The 22,811-nt window shown below is 42.4% G+C and overlaps 1 long non-coding RNA gene across 2 annotated transcripts in view; it reads right to left on the minus strand.

The window, feature by feature from the left end:
- Positions 1 to 22,601, minus strand: part of LOC130543032 (uncharacterized) — a 203,175-nt gene extending 180,574 nt beyond the window's left edge. The window contains exons 1-3 of one of the 2 annotated variants that reach the window (XR_008958040.1): positions 22,313 to 22,583; positions 21,947 to 21,993; positions 7,629 to 7,748 (exon numbers count right to left, since the gene is read on the minus strand). This is a non-coding gene — a long non-coding RNA (uncharacterized LOC130543032). Of the gene's footprint in view, positions 1 to 7,628; positions 7,749 to 21,946; positions 21,994 to 22,312 lie in introns of both variants that reach the window. The other variant, XR_008958041.1, reaches the window with a different exon arrangement.
- Between the last annotated feature and the right edge of the window lie 210 nt (positions 22,602 to 22,811).

Consider the following 22,811-nt stretch of genomic DNA (forward strand, 5'->3'; position numbering starts at 1 on the left):
CTGAGCTGTGAGCTCAGGATCCCTGGATCCCTTCTGGGGGGGTCTGGGTTAGTGCCTGGCGACACTATTGGCAAAGAAGACCAGCAGTAAATTTAGGGTATTCAGGAAGGAAAAAATGGGGGACCACAAAATAGAGAACTGTAGGTACATCAGAGCTTACCAATGTCTCACCAACTCAAGAAGAGATGCCTTAATGAAGACTCCAGTTCTCAAAAAGGCATCAAGGAAACAGTGCTTCAAAACATTTAAACACAGAAAAGGGAGGGAGGCTAAATAAGGTAATTTTATTCATTTTCACCACGTGGAAACTCTGACAATTTTAAGCCCACACGCTATTGAATTATAGGTGATGACTTAGGATAACAAAAGCAAGTTAAATCACACCTTAGATGAGAAAATCTAGGATTGCCCTAATGCAGCCGCTCTCCAACTTGCTCACATGATATGGAGTCGAATTTGTTTCCTATTTTCCCGGATTCAGGACATGCCCTCCCCACACTGAGTCCAAGAAAGCATCACAATGCATAATTGGGGCCAGACACTCCCAAAGAACACCCCCCAAAATTCACTGCCCACTCCTCTGTTAGTCTACAAATGCACCCCTGAGAATCAAAGAAACCACTGAATAGACAAATCAAGGGCATTTAGTATTCATGATGAGTTTGTCCCTCCTTTCGCTGTGGTTCCCATCTCAAGTCAAGCAAAGAGACAACCCTGAGAGTCATTCTACTAACTACCAGAGAGATACTAGCATTTCAGTTCAATGGTCCGTCAGATCTCTCCTCTGTGTGCTATTAGAGAAAAATTCAAGAGTATGGGGATAGGGTTGACAGACAAAACACAGATGCATGGAGCTTCCCTATACTAAAAAAGCATTCATTGTTTATCTAAAATTCAAATGTAACAGGGTTTCCCATGTTTTTATTTACCAAATCTGGCAATTCTATTTGGTGGGAACAGCAGGGCAGAGAGAGCTGGTAGCAGAGGGACGGTGGAAAATGTGCATCCCTGAAGGTAGCTGGACTTATACCACCTTATAGGTACCCATTCAAGATCCCACTGATAGCGAGGGAAGTCCAACAATAAGAACTTGAACCCAAATATCTGGTGTGGAAACTGCTCCGGGGGAATCAGAAAGGACCAAGAAACTAGGAAGCTCCAAAGCGTTCTACAGAGAACTCACCCATACGTATAACCCAGAGGGAGCCAGTATGGGAACGCTTGTCTGACAGACATTTAGTCAAAACCAGAGAAACAGTAACAGCATAAAGAAGAAAGACACCAGTCAAGTACGAGATATTTGTGTCTTTCCATGTTCCCACACCCAGCCCCAATCCACCATGGGTGACAGGACCCCAAAATGGCAGAGGTGAGAGAAGAAATGAAAGAGCAGGTCCTGCAAGTCTCTTGAACCTCATCCAGAAGGGGGAAGAAAGGAGGAGAGGAAACGAACATTAAATTGGATGTCACATCAAAATCTTAAACTGGATCAAACTGTTATCTACTGCTGCAAAACAAATTTAGTGGCTGAAAACAACAGACGTTTATGATCGCACAGTTTCTGTGAGACAGGAATCTGTGGACAGCTTAGCTGGACCCTCTGTTTCAGGCTACAGTCAGTGGCTGGGGCTGCAATCATCTTAAGGCTCAACTGAAGAAAGACTCCAAGCTCACTCACTCATTCAGTTGCTCATATGCTCTTACACTGAAGGGCTCAGCTTCTCCCTGGCTGTTGGTCAAAGACCATCTCCACGCCTTGCTCTGTGGGCCTCTCGAACACAGAAGCTGTTTTAGGAACTTCCTACCACAGACTGCATTGACCAAACACTAAGAGTGATCGAAAAGCTACCGTGCTGCCAACAACCTCATTTATGGATGGGGGAAAGCGACTGGACAGAGCATACCTGAAAAAAGGATTGAGAAAACTCAAACTCTCTATCTGTACCCATCAAGTTCAAACAGTTCCATAAGCTGGATACAAGTGTTTACCCTCTTAAACCTCGGGCTACGGTTGTGTAGTAAGGAAGGGAGACAATGTGATACAGTCAAGAGAAATCATTCTTTGGAGATCACCAGAAGCATGTTTGCAACTCAGCCTCAACACTACCAGTAGCCATGGGTTCATTAGCATCTTTGAAATGCAATCTTCTTCTTAGTAACCAGGGTTGTGATGAGCATAACAGATGATACACATGGTTATGTAAAATGTCTGCTCTATACATACAGGCCATTATCATCATTATCATTGTCATTATCATTGCCATTACCATAACACAATCCTCCACCGCCATCTACCCAAGATTAGTGACCAGCGGAACCCAAATTTGTCTCATCTCTATTTTAAAGCATGAAGATGACAGAAGTCATAACAGCCTTTTGTGCATAAGCAAGCACATATTTCTAGATTATACCTGAATTTTGTCCTTGATGGGTAATTTTGGTGAGACTGACTCACAGCTCAGTGGCTTGTACTTTCACAAAGAGAGTGAAAAACGTGTCTATTGACACCGAGGCAGAGCGTGGTATAAAGTGGAATATCACTCATGTGTATCCTCTTATAAAGTGTCACACGGCCAAGATACTGTGGGAGAATCCAACACAGCCACGAACAACTAGAACTTCTCCACTCACCAGCAAGAGCCTCACCCCTGCAGCACCATCACAGCACTCTTTGTCTCACAGCTCAGACAAAAGCTGGCCAAAGAAGAAGCAAAAAATGTAAAAGAGGTTTATAACAAAGACTTTTTTCTCTCCTCCCAAACAGAAGATTTTTGGGGTCAATATCATTACCTTCCTGTTTTGTTTTTTTTCATCATCTTCTTCTTTCATCTTCTTTCTTCCTCCTTTCCCCCCTCCTCCCTCCTCCCTTCTTCCTCCTCCTCCCACCCTCCTCCCTCCTCCCTTCTTCCTCCCCCCCTCCTCTTCCTCTTCTTATTCATCATTATCATCCATCATAATCCATCATCATCTTCACCATCACAACTACTACCACCACTACCATTTATTGAGGCTTGGCCATAGATATTAATCTATTGCTGTCTACAAATTATCCTAAAACTTAGCAGTTCAATCGTTTAAAACAACAAATATTTATTAACTCACACAGTTTCGAAGGGTCAGGAATCCAAAAGTGGTTTAGTTAGATTCCCCTGGCTCGGTGGCTATTATGAAGTTGCAGTCTATCTCTTGGCGGGGAGAGACGCGGGCTGCAGTTCTCTGAGAGCTCACCTGAAGCTGGCGGATCTACTTCCAAGCTCACTTACATGGCTACTGTCTGGAAGATTCAGTTCCTCACTGTGTGAACCTTTCCATAGTGCAACATGGCTATGGGCTTATCCCAGCTGAACAATTTGAGAGGGATTGACCAAGACAGAAGACACAGTGCCTTTGCATGACTTGTTCCCCAAAGTTACACACCACCGCTTCAACTTCAATATGTTCCTTAGAAGCAAGTTGCTAATCCAGCTCTAACTCAAGGGGAGGGGAATTAAGCTCTGGTTCTTGAAGGGAGGGGTATCTAAATATATTTTTAAAATCATCATCTCATGTTACAAGGACTAGGGTAAACACGATATATGTATATATATTCTTTACTGGTATAAAAGGAAAAATTGTTTATTCATGCATTTATTCATTCAACAAACCTTTATGAAAGACTTTACCTACCCAAAAATGTGTTTTAAGTGACTATTTGTCCAATCCTTTGTGCATTTTATCCCTTACTGTTCCTTGTTTCTAACCTTACTCTTTTCCTTGTTGTACCTACTCCAGTCTCTTCCTGCAGCCTCGCGATAGCACCTGTCCTCTGGCCATCAAAACATCCCCACATTTATGCTTCTTTCAAGCCAGCTTAACTCATCAAAGCAGTATCTTAAGTCACACTTAGATATAACACATAATTTAACCATTGTCTGCAGCAAAGACATAAAACAATCTTAGTTGGGGACATAGTCAACACGAGATTGTCTCAAATGTGACAGAAGATAGTCACCTTCAGGATGTGATTTGGGAACGAGAGAAAAGTTGAGTTGCTGTTGCTAGAACAACTCCCTCCATCTATTTGCAGGAGTCCCTGCTTAGGAAAGTCACCAAAGTTCCTCTTTCAAATACAAGTGTTCCAGAAGGCACAGAGGTGAGACTATGAGAAGCACATAAGTCCTTGACTAACATCGTTCTATCAGGTTGGCTATACGACCACCTAACTGGATCAAAAGAAGTGAAATGCAGTACACAGAAGATTTATTGAAACAGAGAAACTTGGGAAAGGCTTGAATGAGTTTCGGATGAGGATTCTGCAGAGACAGCTCAGGAGATGGAGGACAGCACGAGATACCAGCAGCGGGATTTAGTTTTAGTTTGGGTTCTCTCAAAAGCAAAGCCTGAGGGAAGGACATGATAGCAGGAAACCCATTCAGGAGACTATCCCAGGGTGCAGAAAGAAGGGAGCAGGAGAATGATGAGGGAAAAAATACAAGCACAGGGCCCCATTCTGCTGGGGTCTTCCACTTCCCAGGATTGTTTCTGCCTAAAGAAAGGGAAATTGAAGAATTATCCATAGTCTCCCATCCCCAACTGGAAAAGGACTCCTATAGGGCAATAACTCCCCTGTTCTTTTGACTGTACTTGCGGGATTCTGCACTGATAGGACAGGACCCTAGAGCTGAAAGTGGAAGGACATGCTGGTCTCCCCCTAAGTGAGTATTGTTTACTCTAGGGACACCTGACCTCACATGGCACTGTCCCTGGTAGCCATGGCTGAAATCAGCCATGGCTGAGGGACGTGCTGTGGGACACCAGAGACATCTACTATAGGGCAGCTGCAGAAAGCACACCTGCCGTACCGTGAGGTACAGAACAAGCATCATCTAGATCACATTTTTACTTAGGCTCAGTGCTAAAGAAAGCTCTATTTTGAACCCTCGTGCAAGTGGGAACTTATTATTACACAACCAAGAAGTATTCCTTCTAAGATGATTTCCCGTAGCATAATCTCTATGGTGTGTTAGAATGAAATACCAAAAGCACAGGCAACAGCAGAAGAAAAAAAATAAAGCCACTGGACTTAGTCAAAATTCAGAATTTACGTGCTTCAAAGGACACTATCAAGAAAGCAGAAACATAACCCACTGAAGGGGAGAAACTACTTGCAAATCATATATCTGATAAGAGACTTAGATCTAGGTTATATAAAGAACTCTTATGTCTCCATAATGAAAAGAGACAAGCAACCCAATTAATTTTGGGGCAAAGTATTTGAAAGGACATTTCTCCAAAGGAGATATACAAATGACCAATAAGCACATGAACCAATGTCCAATATACATTAGCCATCAGGGAAATGCAAATCAAAATCCCAGTGAGATACCATTCTACCTCTCCTCGGGCAGCTGTGATCAAAAAGGCAGATAGTAACAGTGTTGGTGAGCATGCAGAGAACTTGGAACTCTCACGCAATGCCACTGGTATTGTAAATGGTGCAGTCACTTTAGAAAACCATCTGGCATTCCCTCAAAAAGTTAAACATAAGGTTACCATATGACCCGACAATTCCATTGCTAGATATGTACCCAAGAGAAATGAAAATACGTCCACATGAAAACTTGTATACAAATGTTCATGGCAACGTTATTCACAACAGGCAAAAACTGAAAGCAAATTAAATGTCCTTCAACCGATAAATGGATCCACAGAATGTGATATATGCATAAAGTGGACTATTATTTGGCAATAAAAAGAAATGAAGTACTGATCGATGCTACAATGTGGATAAACCTTGAAAACATTATGCTACGTGAAAGAAGCCAATCACAGCCGTATTGTACGATCTCATTTATAAGAAATGTCCAGAATAGGCAAATCTAAAGAAACAGAATAGATGAGTGGTTGCCTTTGGCTTAGAGAGTTTGGAGGGAAATGAGGAGTGACTGCTAATGAGTACGGGGCTTGGGGGGGGGGGGGGTGATGAAAAAGGCCTAAAATTAGATATTACTGATGGTTACATGACCGTGAATCTACTAAAAACCACTGACTTGTACACTTTAAGTAGGTGAATTTTATGGTATGTGAATTATTTCTTAGTAAAGCTGTTACTTAAAAAAATTTAATGAAAGATCAGTGTGATGCTGCAATAAGGTGAGAAAGGCAGGGGCGCCTGGGTGGCGCAGTCGGTAAGCGTCTGCCTTCGGCTCAGGGCCTGATCCCAGCGTTGTGGGATCGAGCCCCACATCAGGCTCCTCCGCTGGGAGCCTGCTTCTTCCTCTCCCACTCCCCCTGCTTGTGTTCCCTCTCTCGCTGGCTGTCTCTCTCTCTGTCAAATAAATAGATAAAATCTTAAAAAAAAGAGAGAAAGAAAGAAAGAAAGACAATATAGGTGCGTACTATAATAGTTCATAAGAAATACTGAGCGCCTGCTGTATGCAAACCACTATCAGAAAGTTAGAAAATTCACAGCACATAACAAAAAGTTAGGGCAATCTGTAACATTACATGAGTATTTTGATGCAAGCTATACAAGCCTGATAAACAAAGAAAAGGTTAATAATGTTTCTTTTCGATGTAGGCATTTATTCACTTCTTTTAACTGAAGGAGAGCAATCAAGCTGCATAAAATTAAAATCTTAATTGCTCGCTCTAGGCTGTATTTTGTAAAGAGGGTTCATAAACACAAGAGCCTGTGATCAAAATCTATGAAACTCCTGAGAGAACATCAAACACAAATGAGTTGCCTGAGGATGTTTCCATATAGAATCAAATACTACCCTTATAAGATTAACAAATGATTTATTTAGAATTGCAGACTCTTTGTGGAGGAAAAGCTAAATAGTATTTCGGTTCTAAGAAGTTCCTAACACTTTAGCTTATGTCTACTATCTCAGAAAAAAATAAACTCATTAGTTGAGAGACTGCACCTTTTAAGATGAGAATCTAAGAGGGATTCATTCTCATTCTAATAATGAGGTAAAAACAGCCCAAATCTCTCTATTCAATAAGCACCTGGACAATATCCAGCCCCTAAAGAAACTGAAAACTCTGCTCCGTGACAACACATTATTTAACTCACCAGGGCAATTTAAGATAACACAATGTGACTCAAATCTATGCGAGGAAATTGGTCAGGTGAAAGCATTCTTTCCTTAAGAAACACCTGCTGGCAATTGAGAGAGAAAAAAAATCCATGTCAAGTTGTGAGCGTGTTTGGAGAATTACCCTGACTGATTCTGTGACCATGTGCAAATTAGCTGCCTTCCAGATCTTTGTGGGGGTGATTTCCAAAGGCTTCAAAGCAGATACATGGCTTGGTGGGAGAAGGAAGCGATTTTTAATTTTATTTTATATGTAACAAATATATGTAATATTAAATATATGATAAAATTTAAGACCACATGTAATATATAATACATATTATCTATGGGAAATACATATTTATAATTTATATAAAATATAAATATATAAACAATATATGTATAATATATACTACACGTGGGAAATATATAGAATATGTATAATATTTAGAATTTATAATAAGTTTCTAATTTACAGAGTAAATACTGCAGTTAAATTTTGAGCAAGGAAAAATGTATAACACAAAAAGCTCGCTGTGCCTTTCTACCAGCTGAGTTTGCACTTACATTTCGCCGGAAGTTTCTCCGGTGGCCTCATGTTAGCACTTCATCTCACACATCTGCCACGGTAGACAGGAGGCAAAGGACACAGCATCCTCTTTTTATCATCATGTGCTAGTTGGTTATCTGAAATGCAAAATAAATGAGAGGGAAGGAAAACAGTCAAACCAACTGCCAGATCATCTCTTTATAATTTCATACTTGCAATTTTATCTCAACAGTGATTTTGCTAAAATGGGAAACCTGAGGGTCCTACTATGGATTTGTTAGAGTCCTTTCTTTCCGAGTTGGAACTGCTCCCACAGCCCGTCCAACTGTTACGAAGGTCCATACTGCTCGTTCATTTAACATCTTTAGTTAGCTCCCCTCAGATGCAACAAAACTGAGCTCATGCTCACAAAATAAGCAGAAAAGATTTGTCTGGAGTCTAAGCAGGAGTTCATCTCTGCCTCCCCCAAGAGGCTCAGTGGACTCCTGCAGCCCCCATGTTCCTCATTAGCAAGTGTGAGGTATGCCCCACTTTGAGCGTCTTTGACAGCGGGGCCTGTGTGACCTTGTGCTCGGTGGCTTCCCTGCGTGGGCCTAAGCTTAGGAAATGCTTCCCAGAATGAGTCCCAGCTGAATGCACTTCTCTGGGGCTTTTGTTGCTGCTTCTGGTAAGTGATCACAGCCACAAAGGGTATTAAATTTTAAATTATTGGGGGTTCTTCTTCCTGTAACTTTGAAATTACTTTAGCCTTAACATTTCTTTTTTTTTTCTTTTTTTTTTTTTTTTTTTTTTAAAGATTTTATTTATTTATTTGACAGAGACAGCCAGCGAGAGAGGGAACACAGCAGGGGGAGTGGGAGAGGAAGAAGCAGGCTCACAACGGAGGAGCCTGATGTGGGACTCGATCCCGGTACGCCGGGATCACGCCCTGAGCCGAAGGCAGACGCTTTAACGACTGCGCTACCCAGGCGCCCCTAGCCTTAACCTTAACATTTCTTAGGATGAGCTCAAAGCAGAACCCACTGTTCCCTAATTCTCCAGAGAATGGCTCTACTCTGACAAGCTTGGGAGGGAAGGGAAAAAGAAAGAAAATAAACAAGCCTTTAAATGCCAGAACACTTTATATTCTCATCTCCTTATTAGCCTTTATACCACACCTGTGAAATGTTCATCATTATCCCCTCAGAGACATGCTGAGATGAGGAAACTGTGTCCTCAAGGTCAAGCGATTTACCCAAGGCCACGCCGTGAGTACCAGACAGAGCAAGACAGCCAGTGGTGCTCAGCTCCTTCTGAGCCACAGGCTTCTCTGGGCATCTGGCGAAAGCCAGACGGCTCCATGCACACATTTCACAAACAAATTCAGGGGCCTGGCCCTGCGCGACGACTAGCCCAGAGCCTGTAGAAATCGAGCACCAGAATTTTCTTAGCTTTTTCCCCACAACTAAGCCACCTCCCACTGCATGAGCCTGGGGAGGGCGGGAAGGAAATCCCCCAAGATTTAAAACTCTTGTTTCTCTCACTCTCAAACCCTTACACCTACCTTCCATGTTTCTACATAAATTCCCTATGAATCCTTTTCTACTGAGCGCCAGCATTTTGATCGGAAACTACTTGTAGGAAGTGAAAATTAAAATGATTTCAAAATCTACTCCTCAGCCTCCAGGGTTGTTTTCCTCTCCCTCAATCCCACTTCGAGTATTTAACCGAAAGAACTGAAAACAGGATCTCGAAGGCTATCTGTACTCCGTGTCCACTGCAGCATCCTTCCCAATAGCCATAAGGTGGAAGCAATCTACACGTCCACTGACGGATGAGTGGACAGAGAAAGTACGGTAGGGCCATACAAGGAAATATCACTCAGCCTTCAAAAAGAAGGAAATTCTGTCTTGTTCGACAAAATTGATGAAACTCGAGGACATAATGCTAAACGATACATTCCTGTGAAGTGAAAGTTGTAAACATACACACACTCTGTATTTCAGGAGCTTCCTGAGGGAAGAGTAACCACCAGGAACAGTGACCAGAGAACTGGTTTTCTTGAGTCTGATTAGTCCTACACGTGAGCACTGAAAGAGCATTTTGTTTTCTGTTAGTCCCTCTCCATCTAACATACCATCCCCTGTGCCGAAAGTCACTTAGCATCTTGTTTCAAGCTCAAAAATTAATTTTCGCAACAGAATAAATTGCTGCAAGACTGCTGTCAGTAAAAAGGCCTGGATTTTGAAAGTCCATTAGGGGCTGAACTGTCTTCTTTATTAATTAATGCAAATGCAGTTTAAAATGCACTAAGCTACTTACTTATTAACACTTCTTGGCACAGGAGAGATGTTCTAAGTCCCTATTGACCAGGTCTCGAGGAGATCCCTTTCTCCCAAAGTCTGCCAGGGTCTCAGCCAGCTTGCCACTGCTTTCCACTGACCAAGATGGTCTTAATGTTCCCCTAAGCTGGACTAAACTTTACATGGTTTCTTCCTGACTGTGGTACCCTGACCTCCTTTTTTGTAGAGCATTTACTTTGGAAACTTTCCACTGTGAATTCTCTCTCTGCCCCCTGGAGATGTAAATCTCCTAACCTCTTAACCAGTTTACAACTCAGGAATGTCCTTCTCAAGGATCAGGAAGTCATTCCTTTGAAATGCAGTCATCAAGGAAGATATCAAGGAAGATAACAACCCTCTCTCCTGTCTCTGTGAGAGGGTAGAGTCTAACTTCAGTAAGTGTCAATTAACAAACACTGATGACCTAATCACATAGACCCACCCACCCATAATGTCCTTGGACACCTTCACTAGCCACGTTAACACTTCAAAATTCTCCTTAAAGGATGCAATATACAATGGGGCGAAAGACAGTCTTTTCAATAAATTGTGGTGGGAAAACTGTGCAGCTATATGTAAAAGAATAAAATGAGATTACTTTCTTACACCATACACAAAAATAAACTCAAAATGGATTAAAGACCTAAATGTGAGACCTGAAACCATAAAACCCCTAGAAGAAAGCACAGGTCCTTCTTCTTTAGCACTAGAATCAGAACAATATGAATTGGAGTAAATTTATTGAAACACGGAGAGATGAACTTGACATATTTTTTAATTTAAAAGCCATTATGAAATTGTTCATAGACCCACATGCTTCATGCACAGATATACACTATATGCATGCAAGTATATCAATCCACTGAAGTTTTAACTAGGCTTAGAAAAAAGTCAATAATGAGAAACAAACTGAGGGCTACAGAGGTGAGGGGGGTGGGGGAATGGGATAGGCTGGTGATGGGTAGTAAGGAGGGCACGTATTGCATGGTGCACTGGGTGTTATACACAACTAATGAATCATCAAGCCTTACATCGGAAACCGGGGATGTACTGTATGGTGACTAACATAATATAATAAAAAATCATTAAAAAAAAAAAAAAAGAAAAAAGTCAATAAGGGCATACACCAAAATAATAAAAATGGTCATTTCTAGGCAGCAAGATAATTTTTCTTTTCTTCTGTAACTAGGCCATATTTTCTCAATTCTCTGTGAAGAATTGCATTTGGGGATAAATTTTTTAAATGGGAAGAAAGAGAAGAAGATTTCAAATAGTAAAAGGAACTCTCTCACATGCTATCTCTAAAAATATCACACTAGCTTTTTTCTTTTCTTTGCTTTTCTACCAGCTTTCCTACGTGCAGTGGGTGGGAAACAGACAATGCTAACAAAAAGTATTAAAATGTATTCGCTGCTTTGAATACCATGTTTTTCATTCCTGGATGTTCCTTAGAAAACTAAAGCCTTCCTGCCTTTCTCTTTCATTCCCATCAGGTGCGTCCATCCAGGAACTACTCCGCGGGTCCTGTGTCCTCCTCTAGTCCAGGCAAGTGTCCCCCACACAGAAGTATCTGAATCCAATGCTGCAGATTTTAAAAAGCCCCCTCAAGCCCCTTGAAGAGGCTGCCACACCCTCCAGCCAGTGATTTATGTCTCAGATGTCAGAGAAGCACAAGGGGGACACCCCCTCCCCTGGCCACAAAGTTCGCAGGAACGAGGACCACGCAAGTCATTGTGTCCCGCTCAAGCGAGAGAACTGGATGCCTGGACACTTTGATCCCAGCTCGCATTCCCAAAGAAAGAGAACTTGGCACTTGCCAAAGTTAAACTTGAAACAAGCCAATGTCTGTCTACAGGAAGAAAGGGGGGAGGACGAGAGGATGAGGGATCAACACTATTTAGAAACACTTATATTAAGATCGCAGAGGCTGTTTTTATCTGAAGAGCAGAATCTCCCTGTCTTGGGGGCTGACTCCTGGGTTTCCCTCTACCGCTGCTTCAAGTGGAGTCTATAGCTTACGTAGGACACAGATTAATTAGAGCTCTGAAAGAAACAGTCAGACTGTACCCGGATTAACCAATACCTACAAGGAGAAATTTGGGGATAACAGGAAAAGGGGAGTAAGTCCTTAGCAAGGCAACACTTACAGTGAAGAAAGAAAATTATTCAAAAAGCCTAAGGAAACTATAGGATCCTAACTGGAAAGGACAAAACCCCGGTTCTAGAGAAAGCCGGGTGGGCGCTGCTACTTACAAAAGTTTTTTGCCATAAACAGAGACAATGTAGCCTGAGTCCTCTCCTAGAAGATAGCAGGTGCCAGAGAAAGAAGGCTCTTCCGCTCTATAACAATTACAGGTCCATAGGCCCTAATACCAACCCCTTGGTGCCTTCATATTCTGAATTTTTTGGATTTTAGGAAAGAAATCGGGTGCATAGTCAACAATGTTATATAACCTCCCCAGTGGGGTCTGCAGCAACATCCCATTAATTTTTCTTAAGCAAAACATTTGAAGAGTCACACTAAGGGGGATAAATAAAGGATATATATATAAATAGACTCACATCAGTTCAAGTTTTCTGCCAGATGGGTTATGGAAAAAATTCAATTTCATGAGCTTTTGGGGTTTCAGAAATACGCATAAGGGATTATAGACCTGGATTTTTTTTTTTTTTTTTTTTTAATGTTTTTCCCACCAGAGACTGAAAACCATGCCTTATTTATCTTCCCCACTACCTGGCTTGGGACTGGGGCTCCCCAAGTGTGTTGAATGTAACCGATTAACTCCCAGGCTCGAGGCCTCCTGCACTGGCTCGTGGCGCCGCGCCCAAGCTCCGGACGCCCAGAGGGGCCCCCACTGCGAGGGCAGGGCTTCTCTACTCCGTGTACTCTGACCTCTTTAACGGAAGGAGTTCAAAACAAAGCAAATGTTCTGCCTAATTTTAACTTCGAACCCAATTTCAAGGTCTGCCTTTGTGTGAACTGCCCGGAGATGAAGAAGGCCAAGATTCAGATTTTTGCAGCATTATGTTGTTTGGAGTTTCAGTAGCAATGTTCTGGAAAACCCTGATAAATTGACAAGGATGCCTCATCTGAGGAAAGCAGTCTCTGTAATATTAATGCTTATCTCTTTGAATGTAGCAGCCTGGAGGCAGAGGGAGTAATTTGAGCTGTAGTAAGAAAGGCAGCTCTCATCTCATGCCCTCCGGAGAAATTTCTCACTGGGGACACCTGGGTGGCTCAGTTGTTACATGTCTGTCTTCAGCTCAGGTCATGATCCCAGGGTCCTTGGATCAAGTCCCGCATCGGGCTCCCTGCTCAGCGGGAAGCCTGCTTCTCCCACTCCCCCTGCTTGTGTTCCCTCTCCCCCTGTGTCTCTCTCTGTCAAATAAATTTTAAAAATCTTTAAAAAAAGAAAGAAAGAAATTTCTCACTGGATGCTTCTCCTCTGAGCCAGACTTGTGCATGGCCTCACCCACATGCCCCATCTACCTCTCCCACTCACCACTGCCAGAAAGAAGCCACCAGCACAGCCCTGCCTCCTCTTTTTCTCCAGGGGAGTCACCGGAGGTCTGGAAATAGATGTGTCAAGTTGTTCTCTAGGTCCTGGTCCTTTGGCATGGAGGACAAGGTCATCCTACTTCTCGGTAGTACTGGCAGCACAATTACTCTTATCCTTCACTCGTGGAGGAAGAGAGTGTGACTTTAAACTTTAAAGCAAGGGGAAAACACAGATTAAAGCAACGAGGACACCAGAACGGGCAGCCGGGAGTAGGGAGAGAATCGTACACGAACACCCAGACCCACTGATGGTATTCCTATCTGCGGACACCAAGGGCTGGTCCTTTGATACATAGCAGTTGCCTGATCTAGAAAACTCAACATGAAGAAATCTAAATGTGGAGAACAAATACATTTATTCTTTAATGACAATATTACAAAATTGTTTAAGTTACCTTATGGCTGCTTTACATGGTAAAATGCCTCACGTCTGTTTTTCAGTTTTACTTTTTTGCAATGTTCGTTATGGTATAGGTAATACACATACACAGCTAAAAAATAAGTCAAGCAAGCAATTAAAGAGATTTTATAGGGAAAATTAAGTCTCCAGTCCCACTCCTGTCCCAAGGGCCCCGAGTTCCCCCTTTTAAGAGGAAACTACTGTGATTTCTGATTCTTCCAGATATAGTCTCTACATATATAAGGCTGTATCACTTTTAAAATGTACACACTATTTCACATCTTGCTCCCTCTCTTCAAATTCATTTAAATTATGAATCTCTCTCTATGCTCTCAGCATGCCTCCCTCTTCTATACCATGCCCAGGTCTTCAGACTTCTTCAGGGGCTCCCAGTGCCTACATCTGAAGGCCTCAGTTTGGCATTCAGGGCTGGTGTGCTATTTCCCAGTTAACCCCTATAGATGCTGCTATGGGTTGAATTGTGTCCCCCCAAAAGACCCTGAAATCCTAACTGCCAGAATCTGTAAGTGTGACATGATGTAAAAAATAGTCTTTGCAAATATAATTAAAATATAAGTGAAGATGAGGTCCTATTGGAGTAGAGTGAGCCCTTAATCTGTTAAGCTAAGGGGACTATTATCCTTATAAGAAAAGAAGAAACACAGAGACCGACATGCACAAAGGGAAGGTAATGTGGAGAGATGCGGGAGGAATGCCAAGTCAGGAGGGAGACAGAGATGGGGAAGAGGCATCTACAAGCCAAGGAACACCAAAGATTGCAGGAAACAGCAGCAGCTAGAGGAGACGCATGGAACAATTCTCCCCTACAGCCTTCAGAGGCAGCGTGGCCCTGCTGCCATCTTGATTTCAAATTTCTGGGCTCCAGAATGGTGAAGGGATAAATTTCTGTTGTGTTAAGCCATCCAATTGGTGGCATATTGTCAGGCAGCTCTAGGAAACTAATACAGAGCCACTGAGCTTTTCTTCTTCCCCCCTGTTCCCACCCTGATAGACAACACCTGCCTCCCTCTCCTTTTCCCACCTACTTCTTACAACCCTGTCCACCTAGCCAAGTGGCTCTTTCTCCAGAACCCTCCTTGAACCCTCAAGCCTGCTTTGATCTCTAACCTTCCTTGAACTAGTCATCTGTGCTCTGCATAATTGTCCTCTTGACTTCTATTGTCTCACATGTACACATCTTTCTTCCTCAACTGGCCTCAAGTTCCTTGAGTACTGAAACTGTGTTTTATTCTTCTCTTGATTCAGGGCGGATAGGCAGTATACATACAATCCTTGATCTGATAGTGTTAAAAGGTTACTAATTTCAAGAAATGATGACTCCTCTGTGACTCTTCATTAGGCATTCCAAAGTATGTTCAATGTCTCTAAGCTAATACGACTAAAGAAAATCTATTAAAAGGGCACTGACTCTTTACTGTGTTTCAAAAGTAAAATGGATTCCTTATTATTTTCTGTGTTGGTTTTTTTTTTTTATGTGAAATTCAAGGTAGGATAATCACTAGAAAGTTTACTATTACAAACGGTAACTTAAATGCTAAAGTGTGACTCATGAGAGCCAAATGTAAATTACCAGAAATACATTTCTTTTATTATAAAACAGTACCTCATTTTTTTATAATCTGCAGGAGAAGGAATCTAAAATAATGATGAAAGGACAACATTAATGGAACTCCAACAGGCAACTGATTTGGAAAGTCTGAGAAAGTACCCCACCAACTTAGAGATGTTATTGGAATAAGAGAACTGAGTGGACATTATCAATAGACCAGCACTAATGACCATTGCATTTACCTAGATTGCGGACTTCATTCTCACAACAGTATTTCAGGAGTACTGCAGATTCTAGAATCAAATAATCTTAGAGTCAGGAAGGACCTTGAAATTCAATATCATGTAATCTCTTACCCCATATAGAATCTCCTCCCCTTCTTCCCTGATTTGTCATCTAACCTTTGAATACAGCTGACAACAGGAAGCTACACTGAGGGCCCCTGGAATATGTTCCAACCAGTGCATCCTAGAGAAGAACTCCTCCAGAGAGACCCCTCAACTCTACTTCCTTGCCCTCGGTTTTAAATGTCAACAGGAAGATTTCACATCAGAAAAGAAAGATGAGGGGTACCTAGGTGGTTCAGACGGTTGGGCATCTGCCTTCAGCTCCGGTCATGATCCCGGGGTCCTGGGATTGAGCTCCATGTTGGGCTCTGTGCTCAGTGGGAGTCTGCTTCTCTCTCTCTCCCTCTGCCCCTCCCCCCACTTGTGCTCTCTCCCTCTCTCTCAAATACATAAATAAAACAGGAAAGGCAAGGCAACGCAAGGCAGGGAAATGGAAAGGGAACGGGAAAGAGGAGAATGGTAATTCTTTACCTAACTGGTATCACCAGTCAAGTTAAGCCTCTCTTTGCAGGAACCCCTAAATCCTCAGAACCACCCCTCGGACAGATCATCCCAGCATTTCCTACCAAGTATCGCCTATAAGATCAGATACCCCTGAAAACACCGAGGGTTTGCTCACTGCACCAGCAATGACATATTTCACTCACACAAAGGCTTTGGGAGTAGAAGGGTAGGTTTTGGAATCCTAGAGCTTAAACTTAAAGGGTTTAAGGATAATTACTATTGGGCCATTGCAGAGTCATCCAGATATCTAACCAGCAAAGTAGTTTCTATCTTTTCATCTTAGAATGAGGCCTTAAGTAGGGTGGGTTATAAAGAAAAAGTATACGAGGCCCTGTATTCATTTCCAACGCTGTATAACAAATTACCACACATTTAGCAGCTTAAAACAACCCATATTTATTATCTCTCTATTTCTGAGCAGAAGTCCAGGCACAGCTTAGCTGGGTCCTCTGCAAGGCTGCTACCAAGGTTACTCAGAGCTCACTTCTCCTCCGGACTCATGACTGACAGTAGATCTATTTCCGAACTCTTTCAAGTTGTCACCAGAATTCATTTCTTTGTGGCTGTAACACTGAGGTCCCTGGCTTCTTGTTGGTTATTGACTGGAGGCCACTCTTAGCTCCTAAATGCTGCTCACAGTTCTGCCACTTGGCCCTCTCCAGAGCCTTCTCAGAACATGGCAGACTGCTTTTTCAACGCCACCAAGGGGAAAAGAGCAAATCTGCTAGCAAGGAACTTATTTAACCTGATGTAATCAGTCATCACAGAGTGATACCCATCACCTTTGCCATATTCTATTTGTCAGAATATTAGTCACAGATCCCATCCATACCCAAGGATAGGGGTTTTTACAAGAGCTTCAACACCAGAAGTTGGGGTCATTGGGGATGGCCTTAGAGTCTACCAGAACCCCAAAAATCTGTGTTTTTAAAGAGAGACTTTTTTTAAAAAAAAGCCCAGTGACTGAGCTTTAATCAGGCTTCAGAACTACTGTTATAAGATACAGTAAAGAAGGCAACACAAGGAGGGAGGTTATTCTATTGTTGTCGTTTTCAACCTGGACTGCCCCTTAGAATCAACCACCTGTGGAGTATTTTAAAATCCGACTGCAGGCTTCACCCCAGACCCATCAGATCAGAATATCTGGAAGTAGATGTGGTATTGAAACACCACACAGGTGATTCCAGTGCAAGCAAAGCTAAGAACCTCAGTTTTACTGGAACAGTTGGGAGTCAGAGTCAGTCTTAATGGAAAAAGGTAATCTTTAGGGCAAGCTTTGAAAAACAAGCAGATGTTTTCTAGGTGAGACACAGGAGTGGCAAGTGATAAGGCAGGAACATTTGTAGTAATTTCATGAAGCTGATGGATTCAGAGAAGGGAACGAATGTAGGAAGTAGCATTGGTAGGACTTTGTGCCAAACGTGAAGTTAACAAAGAAGGAGGAATCTCAGATGACTTCCAGACCTCAGGTTTAGATGAGTATAAACCACTAACTGATTTACAGCATATAAACCACTAACCGAGAAAGATAATCAAGAGGAGAAGAAGCTGGTTGGAGGATAGGAGCTGGTGAAGAAGATGAGCTCTGTTCTAAATATGTCAAGTTACACAGCGATTTTTTTAAAGATTTTATTTATTTATTTGAGAGAGAGAGAGAGACAGCACACAAGCAGGAGGAAGGGCAGAGGGAGACGGAGAAGCAGGCTCCCCACTGAGCAGGGAGACCATTGTGGGGCTCGATCCCATGACCGCAGGATCATGACCTGAGCTGAAGGTAGATGCTTAACCAGCTGAGCCACCCAGGTCCCCACAAGTTACACAGATTCTTAAAGGTTTTTTAATTTAACTTGTACCAATGCTTCACTGCTTGCTGAGTCCATTTAATATAGATGGAGCATGCCCACATTTCCCCAATTCATTTACTCTTCTGTTCTCTGCTTCTATTTTCCATAGGACTTAGTTGCCCACCAAAAAGCCATGCAAATTCCATATTTGCCTCTAATTTCCTACCCAAAAAGGTCATTTATTATTTTACTACTGACAGAACCTCTTGGATGACCCTTTCCGCCACTAAATGTCAAGTGATTACTTTGCAATGTTAGGTATTGAATCTTAATATGTGTTGATTTAGCAATTACTAAGGTGTTGAGATTTTTGAGAACCATAAAAAAATCCTTTTTTAAAAAGGCTTTTTAATCCTAGAGGAGAACGTAAGCAGTAAACTCTTTAACATTGGCCACAGCGATCTCCTTCAAGACATGTCTCTAAAGGCAAGGGAAACAAAAGAAAAAATGAACTTTTGGGAAGTCATCGAGATAAAAAAGCTTTTGCACAGCAAAGGAAACAGTCAACAAAACTAAAAGGGAACCCACAGAATGGGAGAAGATATTTGCAAATAACATTACAGATAAAGGGCTGGTATCAAAGATCCATAAGGAACTTCTCAAACTCAACACCCAAAAAACAAATAATCCAGTCAATAAATGGGCAGAAGACATGAACAGACATTTCTCCAAAGAAAACATACAAATGGCTAACAGACACATGAAAAAATGTTCAATATCACTAGCCATCAGGGAAATACAAATCAAAACCGCAACTAGATACCACCTTACACTAGTTAGAATGGCAAAAATTAACAAGACAAGAAACAACAAGTTTTGCGAGGATGTGGAGAAAGGGGAACCCTCTTACACTGTTGGTGGGAATGCAAGCTTGTGCAGTCACTCTGGAAAACAGTATGAAGGTTCCTCAAGACGTTAAAAATAGAGCTACCCTATGACCCAGCAATTGCACTACTAGGTATTTACCCCAAAGATACAGATGTAGTGAAAAGAAGGGGCACATGCACCCCAATGTTCATAGAAGCAATGTCCACAATAGCCAAACTGGGGAAGGAAACAAGATGCCCTTCAACAGATGAATGGATAAAGAAGATGTGGTTCATATATAAATGGAATATTAGCCATCAGAAAGGATGAATACCTACCATTTGCATGGACATGGATGGAACTAGAGGGTATTATGCTAAGTGAAATAAGTCAAGCAGAGAATGACAACTATCATATGGTTTCACTCATCTGTGGAACATAGGGAATAGCATGGAAGACCATAGGCGAAGGGAGGGAAAACCGAATGGGAAGAAATCAGAGAGGGAGCAAACCCTGAGAGACTCTGGACTTGGGGAACCAAACTGGGGATGGGGGGGCAGGTAGCTGGGTGATGGGTATTGAGGAGGGTACACGTGTTGTGATGAGCAGCAACTAATGAATCGTTGAACACTACGTCAAAAACTAATGATGTACTGTATGCTGGCTAACTGAATATGATAATAAAAATAATAAAATAAAATAAAATAAAATAAAATAAAATAAAATAAAAAGACCTTTTAGGGGTGTCTCGGTGGCTCAGTCAGTTAAGCGTCTGCCTTCAGCTCAGGTCATGATCCCAGGGTCCTGGGATCAGCCGCATTGGGCTCCCTGCTCAGTGGGGAGTCTGCTTCTCCCTCTCCCTCTGCCTTTCCCCGCACTGGTGTGCTTACTCCCTCGCACTCTCTGTCTCTCTCCCTCAAATAAATAAATAAAATCTTAAAAAAAAAAAAAAAGAATTAAAAAATAGCCTTTTTAGTGGCACCTGGGTGTCTTAGTGGATTAAGCATCCAACTCTTAATCTCAGCTCAGGTCTTGATCTCAGGGTCGTGAGTTTAATCAAGCCCCATGTTAGACGCCACACTGGGCGGGGAGCCTACTTAAAAAAAAGAAAAAAAGCCTTTACGATGTGTTCAGCTTGAGTTCCTCAGTGCTGCCTCCTAAAGGCAAGTAGCTTCCTACTGAAATGAAGAAAAACTGAACAACTCTGAAGCCCTCGCTCAGTCACCAGTATCAGGTAAACTAGCTCAAAATTACCTAGCGCCAGGACGGAAGAGTTTCACCCTGAGGCTGAAAACACAACTTCTTGAAGGCACAATGTTTTTCCAGAGTAGGAATCTGGGGGTATTGTATGTTGGCTTCTGTAATCTTGGAAATATATAAACATGGATGAATATTTCCAGAATTTATAGGAGTTAGAGTTGCACCCTATGGTGCGCAGTGGTTAATAATCCGACTGGTCAATGTCAACTTTTCTTATTTAAACATTAATCCAAAGTCTGACTAGTGTTAAACCTTAGAAGAATTAATGCATTTGCACATAAAAATTTGGACAAAAATCTTCTTCCCACAATCTTAAAGTGTGATCAATTACTGGCCTTCAATGATTCAATGAAAACAACTTTATAATCATTGACTCTTCTCATAAACATTAGCCATAATAAATGTTTAATCTTTTTTTAAAAATGCTATAACCCAGCATTCCTTATTCTAGTCATTTTTTAAGGCATTTTATCCTAAAGGATAATCATTTTTCTGACCTTCTTTACGAAAATTACGAAGAAGAAAACTTTCTAATATTAAAAAAAAATAACATGTAAATAAGATATTTAAGATAGCATTTGAAGGCTTTTGAAGATAAGAAAATTGCTGTTATTTTCTCTCTACTTATGAAAATAGAATCATATCAGAACCTCAACCTCATGTTTTAGAGGTGAATATCCAGGAAGATCTTTAATGTTAGAGGGAATTCCCAGAAATACTGCTAACTGAAAACTTTTGGGGAAAGTAATAAATTATGGTTAAATAATACTTTCATTTCTTCATTATTAAGAATGTTATTGAAGGGGCGCCTGGGTGGCTCAGTTGTTAAGTGCCTGCCTTCAGCTCAGGGCGTGATCTCAGGGTCCTAGTTTCAAGCCCCGCATCAGGCTCCCTGCTCCACTGGGAGTGCTGGGAGCCTGCTTCTTCCTCTCCCACTCCCCCCTGCTTGTGTTCCCTCTCTCGCTGGCTGTCTCTGTCAAATAAATCAATAAAATCTTTAAAAAAAAATGTTATTGAAGAGCCACAAGGTACATCTTGCTACAAAACAAAGTGGTGAGGTGTTCATAGCAAGATTCGTTTGGGAAACAAAATAAATCTTCCCATTAAACTTAGAACACTGTACCCTAAAGATCCCGTAAATTAGGTAAATGGGAATCAATGAGAAGCCAAAGCGGAAAATCAATCCTGTAGGACTTTTCATTTGTAACACACTTTATTTTTTAAAGCATCTTCGCACCATTATCACATTTTATCTTAATAGCATCCCTAAGATGGGTCATTGTTCAGTCATTGCTCATCACTCAGAAAGAAAACGTAGGGGGCGCCTGGGTGCCTCAGTCGTTAAGCGTCTGGCTTCAGCTCAGGGCCTGATCCCAGGATGCTGGGATCGAGCCCCGCATCGGGCTCCTCTGCTGGGAGCCTGCTTCTTCCTCTCCCACTCCCCCTGACTGTGTTCCCTCTCTCACTGGCTGTCTCTCTCTCTCTAATAAATAAATAAAATCTTTAAAAAAAGAAAAAAGAAAAGAAGAAAGAAAAGAAAAGGTAGTAAGTTCTGCTAATAGTTAGGTCGATATATTTTGCAACTCCGTCCTGGTGGAGATGAAAGCACACAGCAGCATTTCCTGTATGATAAAGACGGTCGCTCACTTCAGACCACTAGGGCCTGAGGTCGTAGGGGAACTGCTACACACAAAAGCCTATTTTCCAGTTTTCTCCTACTCACCAGACAGCCAGGCAGCAGACACTCAGGAGACAATGGTCACCCTTCAACTAGAAGTGAATAACTAACTTTACCAAAGGAAAAAGTATCCCTGTTCTCTAGAAGTTCCATTTCATTGCTCTTTAAGTCTGCTGTCCTCTACCTCTGACAATGTACTTCTTCACAACATCCCCATTCCTCTCTCCCTCACCCTGACTCCTCTTTCTGCAACTCACGAGAGAGGCTCTCAGAACTTGAGAAAGCCCTGAGCCATTTCTACTGTTTTAGGCTCTCAGCATAATACAGTATAAAGACAATCCAAAATAGGATGTCAAATTTATTGTTTAAAATTGATTCTTTTAAGTCTGCTCCGGCGAGGGACAGCCCTACCTGAAAGGTGCTCGGGTGGCGAAGCGGGGTGGAATCCTAGGTGGGACAGTGTGGCCTCTGGATCCCTGGAGTCACAGGAAGACTGGGGGTGCCTGAGTGCGGCAGAGCTCCCAGACATGGGAGCGGGAAGCCAGCTGCCGGCTGCGAACCCAGGAGTGGGCTCTAGGCTCAGGGTTGTATACACCGCCAACCGGGCATGGTCAGGCAACCTCTCTCCTCACAGGGGCCCAGCAAGCAGCAGAACCACAGCGCGATTTCCCCCTTTCTCCCCTGGGAGGAGCGGCACAGGTGCACACACCACAGGCTGCGGGGTTTGGAGACTTGAAACAGAGTCACATGCCTGACACAGAAACACTGGGTCACAGGCTGGGTGAGCACAGAGTGCAGAGACCAGAGAGACAGGGGAGAATTGACTGCTTTTCCCTGAGGGCACACTGAGGAGTGGGGCCCCAGGCTTTCAGCTCTGGGGCTGGAGATTGGGAGGCCACCATTTTCTTTT

Source organism: Ursus arctos, unplaced genomic scaffold (genome assembly GCF_023065955.2).
Source record: "Ursus arctos isolate Adak ecotype North America unplaced genomic scaffold, UrsArc2.0 scaffold_10, whole genome shotgun sequence".
NCBI classification, from domain to species: domain Eukaryota; kingdom Metazoa; phylum Chordata; class Mammalia; order Carnivora; family Ursidae; genus Ursus; species Ursus arctos.